An 8,741-nucleotide genomic window follows, 5' to 3' on the forward strand; every position below is an offset into this window, starting at 1 on the left:
TATGGGCACTGAGAATGAGAGAGAGAACAGTGATCAGAAGGGTGATGCTTTACTGTAGTGAAAGTAAGATTGGTAAGGAGAAAGTACTGCCTCATTTATTTTGTGAACCTTTCTGTGGTAGCCTGAGACATTTTTATATATTCCTCAATGGAAGTAAAGCAATAAGATGGACAGATGAAAATTAACTCTACAGAACCAAGAAAAATACTTGTACCAGGCTTGACTAAAGGAAGAAATAAATGTCTTAACAACTTAAAATCAGTATGTAAACTTCTTTCACAACTTCAGTTTTTATTATGAGATCAAAGCAAAGGCTTCTTGTCAGAAATAGTGTTTTGTAATTTCTTTATGATATCCTTATCCTCTTTTTCAAAGTCTGTAAGAGATGTGTGAAAGACTTAACTAGTGTGCTGAAACAAGACAACATCACTGTTTGTAAAATTGGTGAGATTTTCATTTTATGGCAGAGGAAATATGTATTTGCTTACACAATTTCTTTTTTCAAGAAACTTCTGTTTCATTAATTGTCTGCCTTCATAGACATTGTATTCCACTCAACTTTATATAAATGTAGTGAGAAAGCTCATATCCAATCTAAGTTAGAATTTTACAATACAATACCTGTAAATTACTAGTACGGGTATTGTAAACTTTGTGATATGTTACCTTGAAGAATGAAATATATAAGTGATTTACAGCTATTTCAATAGTTAGGGTGAAGAAGTGATCACCTGAAATATTAATGGAGTACTGAGTGCCACAGAGTACTGTTTTTCAGTTTTTCCTTTACTTTCTTTTGTGCTTAATAGGACCACCAGAAAGTTTCTTTTCTATCTTTTGTTAGTTAATTGCCAATAGTGCAATAGCATTTAATCCCTCTCCAGAAATACCTACACTATTAGAACAGCATTTACCTGCCAATCAGTTTTCTGTCCTTAAGTTTTCTTTCCAAGCTTTCCTGTTCTCATCGATTTTGAATGTTTTCCTTGAAATCCAGAGGATTAAAGCTGAAGTTCAAAAGCTTGAGAATATTAATGATATAGTTAGTCTGTTTGTAACCTAGCCATGGGCAATTTGAATTTTGATTCATTCTATTATAGAAATACATAATAATTTGAGAGAGGAAGTGTTTTTAGTGTTTAGGGACTTCTAATGGTTCCTGACTGAGAAATTTGTAGATGAAAGGTTATCACCATTGTTTCTGCCAAAAAGGTAGAGGACTTGAAAATTGTAGTAACTGGAGTGATAAGCAGAGGCAGACAAGAAGAGCAGATAAGGTGACTAGGAGCATCTAATAGGAGTGCTAAACTACAGTGAAGGTGAAAGAAAGGCTAACAAACCCTAACTGCAAGTGGATGCTTATTCCCAGCTGTCACATGGAGAAGAACCTGTATGTTTTGTATGCCAGGTCCTGAGATCCAGTTACTAGGATAGGTGAGAAAATGGACTCCTGATCTGTTTGGATTAAGGAAGAAAGTTTTTAGAAGCTCTCATTTCCCTTTTCTCTTAAGATTTCATGGGGAATTTCTTTAGTTAATGAGAAGACTTTTGTATTCTTGGGACCAATGCATCGTGCTGCCTGCCAGATGCATCTTGTAAAACTATTTCTTCGCTTTTTTTTTTTTTTTCATTTTGTAATTACTCAAAGGCTTCAAGAAAGTTCCTATCCATTTCATTTTTCCAGGGATACTGGAGAGTTCTGTGAATGCACTTGCAACTTTCTCCTGTTCTTCAGAAACACTGGATCCTGGTACTGTTTTTCTTCCTTTCAAACATGTTTTAGAGATCTGTTGCTGGGGAGGCTATTTTCATTTGCCAGTTACAGATGGCTTACTCTCTTCTAGCACTTGGATAGTACCTGTTCTGCTGAAATCCAGTAGTGCTTTGACTTGCATCCCTGTTTCTGTCTTTTCTGAGAATTGTGTGGTCCCTCTTGGTACACCATACCTTGACATACTCTTTTTTTTTTTCACGAGCTCTGTTTGGAAATGTGTAGTATTTCAGGGAGATAAAAACAATTCATCTGCCTTTGTTTAATTGGCAGAAGCTGGATCATCAACTGGAATAAATGTTACTTCGCTGTTGGCTTGGCTCCTTTCATGTTCTTGCCTCTTCACACTTTTTAATTCTGTGTGGGAGAGGGAATAGGGATATAAATTCATGGTACCATCAATGAAACATTTCTATGAAACTAGTACTTCTCTAGTGTTTATAGATAACAGTAATTATAGAAAAGTTGGGGCAGACTGTAAACAGAGATCAGTTCTTCACACTATCTTGATACAAGAATGAAGCAAATCAAGTGATAGTAATAAGAGCCAATTTGAAAACAAAGAGAAATTCAGGGTTCCCTGTGCTAAAAATAATTGAGCTATGCAATGCCCCAGAAGAAGTTGCTATGGATGCTGTAAGTTTGGATTAGTTCAAGAAACGAGTTAAAGAAAAGCAGTCTCTGTCAAGAATTGCTAAATTCATCAGAACCTCATCCAAGTCAGGAAGTCTGTAGACCAAAATTAGCTGGGAGGTAGAAGGGTTCCACTTTGGGAGGATTAGGGTTTGACCTTAAAAGTATACATTGCCACTCTTGGAGGAAGACTACTCATTCTTGTGACCTTTGTCTGACATAGCATTGCTTTTCTTCTGTTAAAATCTTATTTTCAGTTTGCAGTTGGTAGTGTCAGAGGAGCTTGGGTCACCTCTGTGGCTCAGCTTTTATAAGATTTATTAAAGAAGCAGGCCCCTGAGGGGCCCTAAGTCTTGAAATATGTACCTGCTCAAGAAACAGGAGGGAACTCACTATGATATTTTTTTAAAATGTGTATTCTGATCTTTCCTAACCGTGAATTGTTGGCACCTTGCAACCTCACCCACTTCACTGACCTGCTAAAATGCATTCTGATTTTCTGTCAAACTCTATGAACTTGGAGTATTTTGCTAGCAATTCTAGAAGTTATAGCATATTTGCCCCATATTGCTTTCATTGCTTTACATCTTCCTTCCCCTTCTCTTTGTTGTTGTTTTGTTTTATGAGAGTAAAATAAGCAATTTGAGGTCAGCACGTTATTCATATCTGCTGTGATAGCCAGAGGATCTGAGTTGCCTTTTCTAAATAGTCATTTTCTTTTGGTTATAAAAACTAGCTTTAGAATTTTGAAGGCTTTGATGCTCAGTGGAGTGCACTTTCCCGGTGCATGATTACTTTAGAGAATAAACATTCAGGGCACAGACTATCTTGTGTCTATACTACACATTTTCTGCTTTTATTTTGAGGATTGTGTATATGTTCAAGAATATAGCTTGTTTATACAGGATGTTGGAGTGCTTTACAGGAAGGTCAATGTGTCTCTCAACACATCTGAATGACCATTAGCTCTATTTATTCTATTTAATCAGAGGACATACAGGTAAACAGCTTACATAAAGTTGTGCATTAATTCTGTGGCAGATTTTGGAGTATTTGTCTTCCAAGAAATCTATAGTACTTTCAGTGCTTGTACAATCAATGAATATACAGATTATATAGTATATTTGAGAGCTTGGCATGTGTAATTATTATACTAGAACAGAAAAGGACACACTGAACTTTGTAGATAGAGGGCACTGAAAGGCATGAGGCCCTTTAAAGTTTAAATCATTGGCCTAAGAGAGAGAGAGAAGCTGGGGCTTAGACTGTCCTTTCATTTGCAGAACAAAATTTAACTTTGGGAACAGTCTGTGGCAGACTATTCACAGAAGTTCCATGCCTCTTAGCAGGTAGCTACACACTGAGTTATTTATATGCATAACAAAAATTGAATCAGTCTTAGGTTTAATGTCTGAATATTGTATATGTAGGGAGAGGATAGGAAATCTGCAACTTCACCATGACTACAGTCTGTAGACACACACTAAATATGCATATGCATGCCTGTATATCTGTGCATAGATAAATGGATAGGTATAGGTTGTTTTCCTCACTGAGTTATGGATGTTCTTCTATTTTTGGTTCCCATGGAAACCAGCAAGAACATACAGATTCATCCTGTGCATACCCCACACTCTGGCTTAAAGAGCCATAGCACCTGGAGCACAGGAATAAAATATCTACTGTCCTTAAGTGTTCAGATTGTGACCTCTTGTGCAAAAAATTAGCCATCTATAGCTTTTTATAGTACTTAAATCAGTAGAGTAGAAGAAGTCCAGCCTTTGAAAGTCAAATGTTCATAATTTTGTTGTTGTTCACACCACTAAAAAATGCCTGCGCATACAGAGATAGGTTTACATAGAAATTCATCCTGATTTTTCAAAATATCATCAGCTGTATAAAATAAGATGAGGAGGGAAGGGGGGGACAAAGAATATACTGACTTATTCCAGGCCCAGTACTCAGTGGGAGTTTCTTACCTGGAGAAGCTGTGCCAGTGCAAACTTGTGAGGACTAGGGATTTAAAGTTAGGTTTTGAACACCTAAGTAGTAATTAGTCTATATCAATGTAGAATCATAGAATAGCTTGGGTCTCAAGGGACCCTAAGGATAATCAAGTTCCAACCCCTCTGATGCAGGCAGGGCCACCAACTTCCAGATCTGGTACTAGATCAGGTTTCCCAGGGCCCCATCCAGTCTTGTATTGAACATTTCCAGGTACAGAGCATCCGCAGTCTGTTCTAGCACCTCATCACTCTCTCTGTAGAGAACTTTCCCCTGACATTCAGTCTAAACTTTCTCTCCTTGAGCTTAAAACCATTCCCCCTTAGCACTGTCTAACCTGGTAAAGAGTTGATTGTCCTCCTGTTTATAATCTCCTTTTAAATACTGGAAGGCTGCTGTGAGATCTCTTTGCAGGTGTCTCTTCTCCAGGCTGAACAAGCCCAGCTCCTTCAGCCCATCTTCATAGGGCTCCAGACCTCTGATCATCTTTGTGGCCCTCCTCTGGACCCTCTCCAACGGCTTCATATCTTTGATGTATTGTGGGCCCCAAACCTGGATGCATTAATCCGAGTGAGGCCCCACAAGGGCAGAGTAGAGAGTAGAAAGAGACAATCATTTCCCTGTCCCTGCTGGCCACCCCTCTTCTGATGGAGCCCAGGATACCATTGACCTTCCAAGTTGCAAAAGCACATTGTGTTCTCATGATCAGATTTTCATCCACCAGGAACCCCAGGTCCTTCTCTGCATGGCTATTCTCAAGGAGATCTTCTCCCAGTCTGTATGTGTATCTAGGATTACTTTGAAAGTGCAAAACCATGCACTTTGCTATGCTGAACTTTTGAGTTTGTCAAGGTCCCTCTGGATGGCAAATAAACAATTTTGTTGAGATGTTCTAAACAATTGCTGAGTGAAAATGGGAAGACCAAGCCGTTAGAAATCTCATTTTTGCCTAAGACAGAAACATGAGTTTTGTGGGCAAAATTCGTGTTTTTGCTGATGTCTGAGGAGTTGATAAGAAATGAGATGAAACTTCTGGGAAGACATGTTTATTGGTTTTCTATGCTGTTCAGTCCACAGCTACAGCTCTTTCAGTAATATGTAAAACATTTTAGTCCTAATGGAATTGCATCCTGGTGCAGAAATCTCTAATGAGAAAGTTGTTGAGACATGGTCCCCTTTTTCCTTGATGAGATGAAGTTGGCTTCTTGTTGCCTGTTGACTTTACTAGGTGAGTGTATGGGAACTGCTGAGTCACGGCCTGAACCTCTGATTAATCACCTGAGGTGAGCCATGAGTCAGCCAGAGGAGCACAGGTGAAGGCAGACCTATTTAAGAGCTGGCTACCAGTGGGGAAGGATCTCTTCTGGAGATCCCCTCTTTTGGTGTCTTCTGGTGAGCTCAGCCGAAGGGTAAGCTCTTCCACTTATTCTCTTTTTGTGATCGTTGTCTGCTTTGCCTTACTCTCTTGATTATATTGCGATTATAACATCTTGATATCTATTGATTATACACAATTATATTGTGAATTATAACATCTTGGTTATACAGTGAGCTATAGATTCAAGCATAATGTGCCTCTTTTTTTTTTTTTCTTTCTTCTTTGGACATATCTCCAGTTCATTACTCAAATTATCACTGAATTGTGTTCAAGAAAAGAGCTCTTCTGTTCTCTGTATCTCAAAGCCATAAACAGTCTGAGTTTTAAAAAAAATAAATATCAATCAATTCACATAGTATGTTAGGGAGTGCTTTCTTTTTCCAGGTGCATAGGATAAAACCATTTTGGGAGAAGCTTAATGTATTTGTTTCCATGGTGCTAGACCCATAATTTAATTAGACGCAGGCTATTGCACTGAATAGAAGGACTACAAAGGTTGAACTGCATCAGTGACCTGAACATCCTTTGGGAAAATATAGGCAACATCAGAGCATCTCTGATAAATGTCTCTATTCTCAAAATCCATTTGAAGTTTTGTACATACCTTTTCTAAGACCTCTGCTATGTGGAGAATACTAGCAATGATGCTTCTCCCTGAAAGATAATTTTTCCAGTTGCTGCTCTCCCGTGAAATATTCATCTTTGTAATCTAGGCATTTTAGGTGTATACTAATAATAGTCATCTATATGTGCATGTGAACAGTCACTGTATGGGGGTTATGGAACCTTATCTGGGTGTTATTGAGGAGTCATAAAACTGGACGTGTTTCTGTAGTCCTACCTTTCTATTCTGCAAGGACATCAGGTTGAGCTCCACTCAGAGACTGGTAGGGCAGAAATGTCTCTAGCTTTGTGCTTGTGTTGCTTGTGCCCTCATGTGCTGTGAATTTATCAACATAACTTCTTCCCAAAGAATCTCTTCTTTTTTTTCTTTTTTTCTTTTTTTTCTTTTTTTTTATTTCTATAAAACTGTTAGTTGGCATTTTTATTTTTATTCTAACATCTGCCACTTATGCATACTTTGACTATAGTACCCTTGCAGGATGTTTTGTAGAACTGTGTAAATATGAAGGCAAGGATCATTGTACTCGTCAGAGTATATTTTTTTAAATGTATAAAAATTCTGAATTCTGAGAAGCAAAATGTTGCAGTAAAGGAGACAAAAGAAAATCTGGTTTAGAAGAACAGTTTTTGTTTGTTTGTTTGTTTTTTTAAGAACTGTTTATACAGCTTTTACTATCACATTTATTTCATTCTAAAAATTTAATAATCCTCTACTCATTTTTGCTGCTTTTCACTTACAAAGTGTTTCTTTTTTTATCCTGATGCTTCCTTTTTTTGTCTAACACCTGCCTTGTCATATTTCCTCATTTTAATCTTAGAAGATAAAAATGCTCTTCTCATTGCCTGCTTTATTATCAGATTAACTAATTAGCTTGCTGCAGGATAGTTAAATAATGTGGTTTTTCTTGTGAAATAATTATCAGATTGCATTTGCTTCTGCCTGAGGGGAAAGAAATCTTACCATATTATGTTTTAAATTTTTGCGGTATAAAATCTCTTTGACTGTATTTTTCTTCAGTTATTTCCTGTGTTACTACTTTGATAAAGCTGTTCTTCCTAGAAAATAACCAGGAACAACTAGAAATTCACTCCTCTCACTTGATTTGCTATTCTTGTTGAGTGTCTTGCTTCAAGAGATTATTTTTAAAGTGTTGCACATCCATAATTTACCCTGACTTTCTCACTTTCTTCCTTATCTCTGTCCTCAAATCTAGTATATGTTTAAAAGGACTAGTGTAAGAACAGGCTCATGGAATGTAATGAGGTTATTAGCTTAGTTCAATCTAGATAATTGCTGAAATACAGTCTTGAACATAGAGCTAACAAAATAAAAATACTATATTAATAGCTCATTAAGAAGTAGTTAACCTGTATTTTCTTCTTGACACCTGTGGCCATGATAGCATTTGATGTTTGTTCCTTAGCGCTCTGCCTGAGACTCTTCCTGTATACATGATCTTCTCACGTGATTCCTTTCAAATGTGTTGTTGAAGATGTGCTGAAATACATTTTCATGATACATATGTATAATTCACTACAAACTGTAACTGTAAGAGTTTGTTCATTTCAGTATAGTTTATGGGCAAATATCTGGCATAAAATACGATTGTATTACACATCAGATTAACAAGAGACTACCTGATTTTACTTCACTGGAGCTGTTCCAGACCTTGATGGAAATGAGGTTAGAACTTTTTTGCCCAGTTATAAATAATTTGTGTAGTCTTGCTAAGTGTAAATAATGGCTAGCATTCAGCCAAATTAGTGCTCTAATAGAAAATTGTCCATACAAAAATTAGCACAAATTCTTACAATATGTCCCTAGTACAGTTGAAAGTGGGCTTGCTCTAATTACTTCACACAAATCTGAATGTAATGAAGGAAAAGCAATCTTGGAAGTACTACTTGTAATGGAGGAAATGTAAACTGCTTTGGACCCACTTACCTCTTGTGGAACATGTACTAGAGGTGACTTTTTGGAATGTCCACCTCCTGAGGGAAGGCAAAGGCGGAATAGCACAGGATAATCCTGTCTGTGATAGTACACTAAGCAGCAGGATTTGTGACCCTTAGCTTCTAGCAAACACTAGGGGGACCTGATATGCTAACTCATAAGAAAATACCAACATAGAGCGTGGGGCAGAGTGGAAGTCCCATGGCCAAATTCTGTGATCATCCTTTAGGGACAGGGACTTAATGATGCTATTTTAACTGATAAATTATCTTGTTTTCCTGAGCCAGCAGTTCTCCATTTTTCTGTCAAAAACATGTTTTCAAGTAAACCTTGCAAGACCAAGGTGTGTTTCACAAGAATTACTAAAGCTCTGCCTC

The sequence above is a fragment of the Lagopus leucura genome, unplaced genomic scaffold (assembly GCF_019238085.1).
Source record: "Lagopus leucura isolate 7727_CA_CO unplaced genomic scaffold, USGS_WTPT01 Super-Scaffold_739, whole genome shotgun sequence".
Lineage (NCBI taxonomy): Eukaryota > Metazoa > Chordata > Aves > Galliformes > Phasianidae > Lagopus > Lagopus leucura.